This window comes from Candoia aspera, chromosome 2 (assembly GCF_035149785.1).
Source record: "Candoia aspera isolate rCanAsp1 chromosome 2, rCanAsp1.hap2, whole genome shotgun sequence".
Lineage (NCBI taxonomy): Eukaryota > Metazoa > Chordata > Lepidosauria > Squamata > Boidae > Candoia > Candoia aspera.
In genome coordinates, this window is record NC_086154.1 from 66,656,789 (window position 1) to 66,666,421 (window position 9,633).

The 9,633-nt window shown below is 39.3% G+C and overlaps 1 long non-coding RNA gene across 1 annotated transcript; it reads left to right on the top strand.

The window, feature by feature from the left end:
* The first annotated feature begins 355 nt into the window (after window positions 1-355).
* Window positions 356-5,408, top strand: LOC134492272 (uncharacterized). Its single transcript, XR_010067416.1, has 3 exons — window positions 356-419; window positions 4,542-4,663; window positions 5,360-5,408. It is a non-coding gene; the product is annotated as an uncharacterized LOC134492272 (long non-coding RNA).
* The last annotated feature ends 4,225 nt before the right edge of the window (window positions 5,409-9,633 follow it).

The following is a 9,633-nucleotide window of genomic DNA, read 5'->3' on the forward strand; positions in this document are numbered from 1 at the left end:
ATAGCAATGCCTTGTGATCTTCCAAGATTTGATCTTACAGACCTGGAACAGTTTTTGGAAAGGAAGAACCCAGCCTGCTAGATTACATATGGCATCCAGGGCCTAAAATGGTGACTAAGCCATATCTTAACTCAACAGGATATAACTATTCCAATGCCCAATGCTTCGGCTGAGATTTGAGGTGTTTCTCCACTTTCAAAATGACTTTTTTGTGCCTTCTGTGAATATGAGTGTGTCTGTGTGTGTTTTGTTTGTTCTGTAACATAACTTAACCATAGGCTTGTTGACTGGTCATCACAGTGATTAGCTGTGATAAGCAAAAGCCATGTAATAATACATTTTCTGCTGTTTACAGGAGTGCTGAAGATATCCTTACAATAAAGCATGAAGGTGAATGTACAGAAGTCACTCATGAAATGGTAAGATTATATTTTTACTGATGGTGCCAGGACCAGGAATGTGATCCTAAGCATGTTTGCTTGGAATCTAGAAATAAATACTTAATGAGTTCAATGGGATTTATTTCCAAGAAAACATGCAACAAAAACTTGCAATGTTAATTATATATGTTTGTCATCAAGATGTTGTAAGTTTCAGGGGTGGGAGTAAGGAGAGGAACCATAACAGAGAACCTGATATAGAACCCATCTTTGAAGATATACAGAATGCAATAGAGAACTCTAATTGAAAAACTTGATTACCCCTATGGTTCCTCTGCAAATGGCCTTGTGCAGCTGGGTAGCCAAGGGAAATCCTAGCATTCAACCTTATGGTGCCAAGGCTACTAAACTTTCATTGGGAGGGTTCTTCTTTGGTTTGTCATAGGCTCTATTGGAACTAGAGAGTATTTACGAAACAAATACAGTATGAACACTGACTGAAACATTAATTTCAATTAAGGGAATCTGCTGTGGTAGCAGCCATAGATATAAAGAGAGACCACATGTTCAGGTGCCATTGCAACATCAAATAATCCATCATAGGTAGATACCTATGATTCTCATTGTTGGCAGATTGCTGGGAAAGCCTTTGGCCCAGGAGAGATCAGAAAAGTCACACACCAGGCATTTCTATAAAAATAATTTATTTACAGAAAGCAAAACATATTTAAAAGGCTTCTGCATTCTTGCAGGCCCTCAGTGAGAGCAGCTACATGCCTACACAGAAAGGAAACAGAAATTAAAACAAGTCCAAGCAAGTTCCTTCCCCCAGGTGCAAAAATCAACATCTGAAAAGGGGACAGTTAAATTCAGCCTCTGCACCCAGCCAAAATGATTAGTTTCCATAGTAACCTTAATCTGTAGTAGAAAACATTAACACTCCCCTTTTATACTACAGAATAAGATGCAAACCAATTTGCTTTGACAACTCTGTCTTTCCATTCACATTATTTTCACATTATCTCCCCTTTGGTTTAACAGAAAGCTACCATCCTTCTTCCTATGTATTTCTAAACCTAGGTTGTTATAATTCCAAGGCTTTTTAATGTGAAATGGCTTTTCATGCAGGCGTCAAAATCAAGCCTTTGTTTTTCTGTTGGTGTGAACAGCAGCAAATCATCAACATAAATGCACAGATACATACAGCCTTGTTTGTCTTTCTTCATATATACACATGGATCTGCTTTTCCTTTTTCAAAACCAAAATTCTGCAGTTTTTCATCTAATTTTTGGTTCCAGGATCTAGCAGCTTGTTTTAACCCATAGATTGACTTCTGCAGTTCACAGACTAGATTCTCCCCTTTTTCATAGCCAGGGGGTTGCTGCATGTATAAATTGTGGTCTAAATCACCATAGAGAAATGCACTCTGAATGTCATAGTGGTGAACTGACATTCCTTTGAGTGCAGCAATTTTTAACAGTAATCTAATTGATTCACCTTTAGTAACTGGTGCAAAAGTCTTGTCAAAGTCTAAATCTTTCCTCTGAGTGAACCCTTTTGCAACCAACCTTGCTTTATATTTTTGGATTTTGCCATCAGCATCCCTTTTCAGTTTGAAAACCCACCTGCAACCTAGACAGCGTTCATTGGGAGGTAGATTTACCAGTTTCCATGTTTTATTTTCTTTCAAGGATGCTAATTCCTGTTGCATGGCAGAATGCCAACTTTGTGCAATCTCAGGTGGTAAAGCATTCACTTGTTCTAAAGACTCAGGTTCTGTGAATATGTGAAAAGCCTTTACTGTTTCAGCCTGAAAACGTGATGAAGGAACGCCTTTATTACTCCTCTGAGATCTGCGAGGTAATACAGGGCTTAAATTTTGACCCCTATCACTTTCCTGAGAAGCATCTGTCTCATCAGACAGATCTTCAGTTTGCTTTTCTGGTTTAATGTCCTCATCAGGCAAAAGATCACCATCAGCAAGTCCTTGCTGTTCTCTTGTGGTGGTCAGATCAACTGGAGAGCTAGCATTTAATCTCCCCCAGTTTTGTTCAGCAAAAGAAGCGCTTTTGCTAATTATTAATTTCTCTCCCATTATGAACCTGTAGCTCCTTTGGCTTTGTTCATAGCCAACAAATATGGCTTTCTTTGTTGTGGGGCCTCCTTTCCTTCTCTGCTGTTTTGGAATGTGAACCCAAGCAGTGCTACCAAACACTCTAAGATGGTTTACCTTTGGTTTCACACCATAAAACAAATGGAATGGAGTGTCCTGAATCACAGTTATACAATCTGTTTTGTACATAACAGGCAGTAGATATGGCCTCTCCCCAATACTTAAATGATAAATGTGAATCTTTTAGCATGCATTCCATCGCATTTTGCAAGGTTCTGCCCTTTCTTTCAGCAACACCTTTTACAGTTTCTCCCAAGCAGGATAAATACAAGTCACCTTGTCTCATAATTTTGGTCACAGACCCATCAGCCAAAGATATACTTTGTCTTTCAGTTTTAGACAGTGACACGAAAGAGCTTTTACAATTACATAAATGACAATTGGCCCCAGAATCTAACACCCATACATCAGAATTACCCTTCTCAGCAACCTGTGCAATTTGGGTTGTCTGAAGAGCCTTCTTCTGTGTTGCCCTTGTGTTCTTCTTCTCTGTCTTTCTACTCTTGGGTCTCAAGGCACAGTCTGTTTGCAGAAGTCCAGCTGACCCACAGGTGAAGCATCGCTGGCTGGCTAGCGCTGTGGCCTCAGCTTTCTTTCCCTTCTTTTCCATTGTTTTCTCGTACTGCAGCTTTCCAGAAGAGATGGGGGGGATCTTTCCTCTCTCTTCTCCCATTCAGCGAGTAAGCGCTGTGTAACATATGATGGGGTGAGGTCTGCTTCAGGCATAGCCTCCAGGGTACAAATCAGTGTGTCCCACATTTCATTCAATGAGGACAGGAGGATATATGATTTTGTGAGAGGTGTAAATTCCATTCCTCTCTCCTGCAACTCAACAAACAGCTGCTGAATATAATGCAGGTGCTCAGAAAGGCTATCTCCTTCTGCAATGTAGGCTTTGTACAGCTTTTTTGTCAGGGTAACTTTACTCCCTGCTGTTGCCTTTATATACAAGTCTCAAAGTGTCCCAAAGTTGCTTTGCAGACTGCATACCTCGCACGTGGACTAGCTGATTGTCCTCAACTCCCAGGATAATGGTGGCTCTAGCCTGCTCATCCTGTCTCAGCCATTCAGCACTGGGATTTTGGAGGGTTTGCTCACCAATTGGCAGCCAAAGATTCTCTCTGCAAAGATACATCTCCATCTTCAGGGCCCAATTCAAATAGTTGGTCTGTGATAGGCGCTCCAGAGGCATCGCTGAGGGCTGGGAGGTAGCCATGGCTTCTTCCTTCTTTTGCAAGTCACCTCAGCTGGCTTCTTTGTCCTGTAGACCAGCAGTTGCTGGAAAATCTCCAGGTGGCTCCAAAGAAAATCTTCACAGGTCTTTGCTACCTGCCTTTAAATTGTGCATGAGGTGTGGAGCTGATCTCTCTTTTCTCTCTGGGTTTACTGGGCTGTTTACTGGGCCCATAACCTGTGGCAGATTGCTGGGAAAGCCTTTGGCCCAGGAGAAATCAGAAAAGTCACACACCAGGCATTTCTATAAAAATAATTTATTTACAGAAAGCAAAACATATTTAAAAGGCTTCTGCATTCTTGCAGGCCCTCAGTGAGAGCAGCTACATGCCTACACAGAAAGGAAACAGAAACTAAAACAAGTCCAAGCAAGTTCCTTCCCCCAGGTGCAAAAATCAACATCTGAAAAGGGGACAGTTAAATTCAGCCTCTGCACCCAGCCAAAATGATTAGTTACCATAGTAACTTTAATCTGTCGTAGAAAACATTAACACTCATCACAGAGGATTCCTAAATAAGAATAAATGGTGGGGGAGCAGTGCTGGATTAGGCTCAAGGGCTATAAGGAGTGATGTCCTTATAATACCTTTTTACTGTTAGACTGAAATGGAACTACTCAAATATTGAGTTCTGCTAAAGATTAGTTCTATTTTTTTTTCTTCCAAATTTGCAAAACGTGTGTAATGGGGAAGACTCAGGGAAGAATCAAGTATGGTTGGATTCTACAAGTGCTCATACTAGTAATTTTCTTTAGGCTGATTGCAGCAAGTATCACCAGACCAGAGGACATGTCCTTTGCAAAACAAGCCCTCCAGAAGTTTGTGGCACAGATGGTGTGACATATAAGAATGAATGCATGCTCTGTGATCAGATTCTGTGAGTACATGCTTACATGACTCCTCTCCACAGCTTGCCTTGTCCATAGTCACCTTTGGCAATTTTGTCCAAGAAAAAGTCAAAAGTGTTTGCCTTTGCTTTTTGCAAAATGGAACAAATGACCTCTGAAGAAAGAATTGGTTTTTTTGTTTGTTTGTTTCCCAGCTTCTAGTCCAGCACCTTTAACCATTGCACCAAATTACAGCAAAGCACACTGGGGGAAAAAAAAGCAGGAAGCACATAAACTATTACTGAAACTTCTCAAACTATTTTCTCTGGCTTACTCCTGCATATGGTGTCATTGCCTTCTGGGAGGTTGACATGCACACTTGTATTATCTAACTTCCCATTTTATCCTCACACAATTATATGGGCAACAATATACTCAGATTTTCCAGGTGAAAGAGGAAGCTGCCATGATTTGTAAAAGACATGTGTACAGGAGCAGAAAGAATCACCAGAAAAACACAGCTGAAATGTTTGAGCTGAATTAGGAAAAGGAACATTTCTAAATCTTGATGGTGGATTAGAAGTTCCTTCAAATACTAAATGTCTTCTGGCAAATGTTTTGGATATTCAGTTGAATTAAGCTGGATTTACTTTTGTATAAACATCCACAATATTCACAATATTGTTCAATTTTAAAGTTACTAGAGATTTATCTGTGGTTTCTCTATCTCTTCTTTGTTTTTCCAGGAATACTAAATCTGAGATTGGCATAAAGAATATAGGACCGTGTCCTGAGGTTTGTTCTGCTCATTCTATATTGACTGATTCCAGAACAATTTATAGTACTTAAGAACTTAGCACATTCCCGTTTACTCCAGTCATAAAGCTAGAAATAACAGAGTCAGTGATTAAGAGGAATCAGTGGTAGGATATATAGCTAGTGACTCTTGTTTAATTCTATATCCCTTCTATATCCCTCATGTGCCAGGCATTTTCTTATTTGTATTGTTTTTAATACCCATCCTTCTTAAATGACACACACATGTTGACCATGGGATGTTTAGTAATATAATTCATCATTACAATTCTCTTCATAGATGTAAGAGCATTCAAGTTGCCAGCAGGCATCAAAATGATGATGATGATGATGATGATGATGATGAATTATATAATATTATATATATAATTTATATAAATAATACTAATAACAATAACCACCTTATGGGAAGATGTGAGCCACTGCAAAATTCCAGTGGTATATAAAAATATGGGCAATTATTACCCTTGACTGCTGCAGAAAACATGCAGCTGTGGACAGTGACTTAGAGAGCGCTTCAAAGGATTACAATTTGTAAGTGGTGGAAAGAGATGTGATTCCAGCCCTGTTTTGTTTTGTTTTAATCCATATCTCCCTTCTTGTCTTGATGGTAAACTTGAGTCTGGCTGAATATGATTGTGGTGCTTTGTGTGACAGGGAGTCCTGATTGCACTGCATGTTGAATAGGAATTTTAGTTTGAAAGATGCCAGTCTGGCCCATCTATAGTCTACACTTATAGTTTTATAATGTCTGAAGGGCTTCAGCCTAAGGGTGGAACTCAAGAGTAGCCCAGCACATACACATTGTCAAACCCATAGCTGCCAAAATAATGGAACTGTTAGAGACCTTTACATGGAAGGATTACTAGTCAAGAGGTGGAGTTTAACCCTGGTATAGCATAGTGGTTCAGTGACAGATCATGAATTCCTTGGTCCCAGCCTCACCTCTACTGTGAATTCAGTAAGTCTTTCATATAAGCTTCCCCATCTATACTTGGTATGGGATGGGGTTATGAATAATATTACCTTATCCAATAGGGGTGATGGAGCATTTTAAACACTGGAAAAATGTATATACTGTAAGTTTTAACTGCTCTTAACGTTTCTTACATTTATTTTCAACAGAAACACCACATTGGGGGAAAATGTTCCCCATCAGTTATACTGTGTATACTTTGCAAACCAATTAAAAATTAAATTAAAAAGTACCTAGGGTGTGCATTCACACAATATTCCCCTGCAGAAATTATATCTTTTTAATTTACATGACAACAAAAATGAGGACTTTGAATGGCAATGTTCACTGTGTAACATGGAGTTTTGCCATAATACAGGACAAGGAATTGAATAATAACTCAATCAAGTACGCTACCATTTCCTCTCTCTTTACTTGAGATTAAGTGCAAGTGATTCAGGCCCAAATCTATGAATGCAGAACCTATTAGCAGAATCAAATAGCTTTAGGCAAATACAAAAACTTTTGAGGCTGTTTAGAGAATACCTTTAGATGCTCCATGCATCTCCCAGAGAAGGCAGGAACAGTCATAGTAAACCATTATTTTCATGTCTCTCATTTCTCCCCAGAGGAAATGAAAACAGTCTGCATATTTTATGAAAAATGTATTTTTAACTGTCATGTCCTTAGAAAGCTTCAACACACATTGTTTTGCACATTAAACAGAAAAATATTTGCAAGTCAGTCTGTTCTATTCAAAAAAAACAATAGTAGTAAGCTAATTTAAGTCATCTTATTTGGAAGAAAATTCTTATAAGCACATATCTATTATGAATCCAAATAATAATCATAACCATTTTTATAAAAAACAACTTAGAAATGTGTTATTTTGTGGAAAACATGCTGTTGCCAAATTCCTTCTGTTTTCTTCAGAGCAAACTGTGAAGAACTGTCATTCAATGAAACTGCCACATCTCAAAGGATACCAAACCTGTCTTCATCCTGTATTTAAGGAGTATGACAAGCTTATAATAAATGGACAATAACCATTACATTAAAAGTTATCAGATCTGCTCATCCAGTCATTACTTACTGGTTTCATTCTTATGACTACCACAGACTCACTTGAGTATACTCTGGTTTCTCTTCAAATCGTATACATCTTTCATTAGAGTATTTTCTCACATAAATTAATCTCACTACACTTATTCAGTAAAATAAGCTAAGAGGCTCTCTACCATTTTTCTTTTTATCCCTGTTGTCCAGGCAAAATGTCCATACTTGTCAGTAGTAAGCATTATTAATTGGTTATTATAGCTTGTAATAAATGGATCTTGTAAACTTAATTTGGTTCAAATTAGTTAGTGTTGACAGTGAAGGTTAGATAGACAGACAAACAGACAGACAGAGAAAGAGAGAGACAGATATACATACAGAGAGAGCAAGAGATTGGACTGAGCATGGCAGCACTCCAGACTGGAGTGACCAAGGGCTTGACCCATCCCTTATGTCTACCAAATAGGACTGACTGCTCAGGAAGGAGTGAAACCATTGTACCACAGTACCCTGCCCCACCCTCAAGCAGTCCAGAAGGATACCGTGGTTGATGGTATCAAACACCACTTAGAGATCTAATAGGAGCAGAAGGGCCACATTCCTTTGGTCAAGGTTAAAGCAGTGTACCTGGGCAAACAATGGCATTTCTGTCTCACACCTAGGCCTGAAAACTTCTGAAAGGGATCAAGATAATCAACTTCATCCAGTATTCATTCTGATATCACATAACCTTCTCTGAAATCTTCCCTAAATGGGCAAAGTTGGAGACTAGAGAGTTGTATTAAGGGACAGTGACTTCAGAAGGGACTGCACTAATGCTTCCTTTGAGGCACAAATGCCTCCCTCAACAAATTGTTAAGTACCTCTCAAATGCAGCCTTAGAACTTCTCCCACAGCAGGCCTTTTTGATGTAATCCACAGGTTGTAGAACTCATATTACAGAAAACTCTGCCTGATTCCTTATTGTCCACAAACATAAACAAGTCCCAAGTGGCTTCACAAGGCATTGTCTTAGTCACCACCCCAGGATCTGCCAACATGCAGTGCCAGTAAGAACCAATGTGAGATTGCAAAAATACCAAGTGGATTGCCCATCCTTCTGCAGAAGAGAGCAGGCCACCTTAAAGAGCTCTCCTAGATGATATCCCACTGTTTCAATAAGAATGGAGTAATATTGATATTTGCCAGTCTTATAGCCATAGCATATGACCTTGAACGTGGACTCATATTTGTGATTAGTCATATTCATTTCTCATCTTACACAACTGGTGCTTTAGGTACTATTTCTACTGTTTCATCTTCTGGAGCCCTTCATAAAACAAAGGAGACCCCTGCCCCAGGGGTGGGTGTTGGTGCACAGAGAGAGGCTGCTTGGATAGAATCACATCCAATGTCCTTCTTGTCTCTGGATTCCAGAGCTCAGTCAGGCTCATGATAAGGCTGCCTGCCATATTGCCAGGAAAAACCCAAGGACTGCTGAAAACCAGCTGGGTCTGTAAAGCATTCATATTGATGGAATGGTATTTTAGGGTTAATTTGAAGAACCCATTTGCTTTGAACATTCCAAAGGCTAATAGATAAGACTGGAGCTCTTCCCGGGTGGGTCTGTTATCAGCCAGGGGCAAGCAGAGAAAGGCAAGAAGCCCCCTCCAAATTGGAGAAGGGAGGGAGGAGGAAGTGGTCAGTTGTGCATGCAATGAGAATAGGTAGATAACAGCTAGCTGATATTTCCCCCCAGCAACAGTGAAAGTGCCCACCTTTTGGGAATGTTTTGCCCACCCAAGGGTGTCAGTAATTATTGTTTGCCAACAACTATGTACCTCTTTGTTCTAAACATGTATAAAAGTTGTGTTGATCTGCAAGCTTGGCACACCTATGGAACTAAGTCATGGGTGCCCGTTCTTCTGCAGAATAAAGCTATAAAAGAGATTTCTGCCTTGCATGTTAATTGGTGAAGCATGCAAGGTTTTAAAAGAACCCAGAGTTCCTGGGACAATAATTTATTAAAGAAACAAAATCATAAAGAACAAAAAATATATAGTTAGAAACCAAAATAAACCAAGAAGAAATCAAAAGGAGAGAAAATGGAAATAAAAGTTGAAAGAATACATATGCATATATAAATTTAAGAATAAATTCAAATATTCAATATTCAATAGAGTGATGTTGTTGTTTATTCGTTCAGTCGCTTCC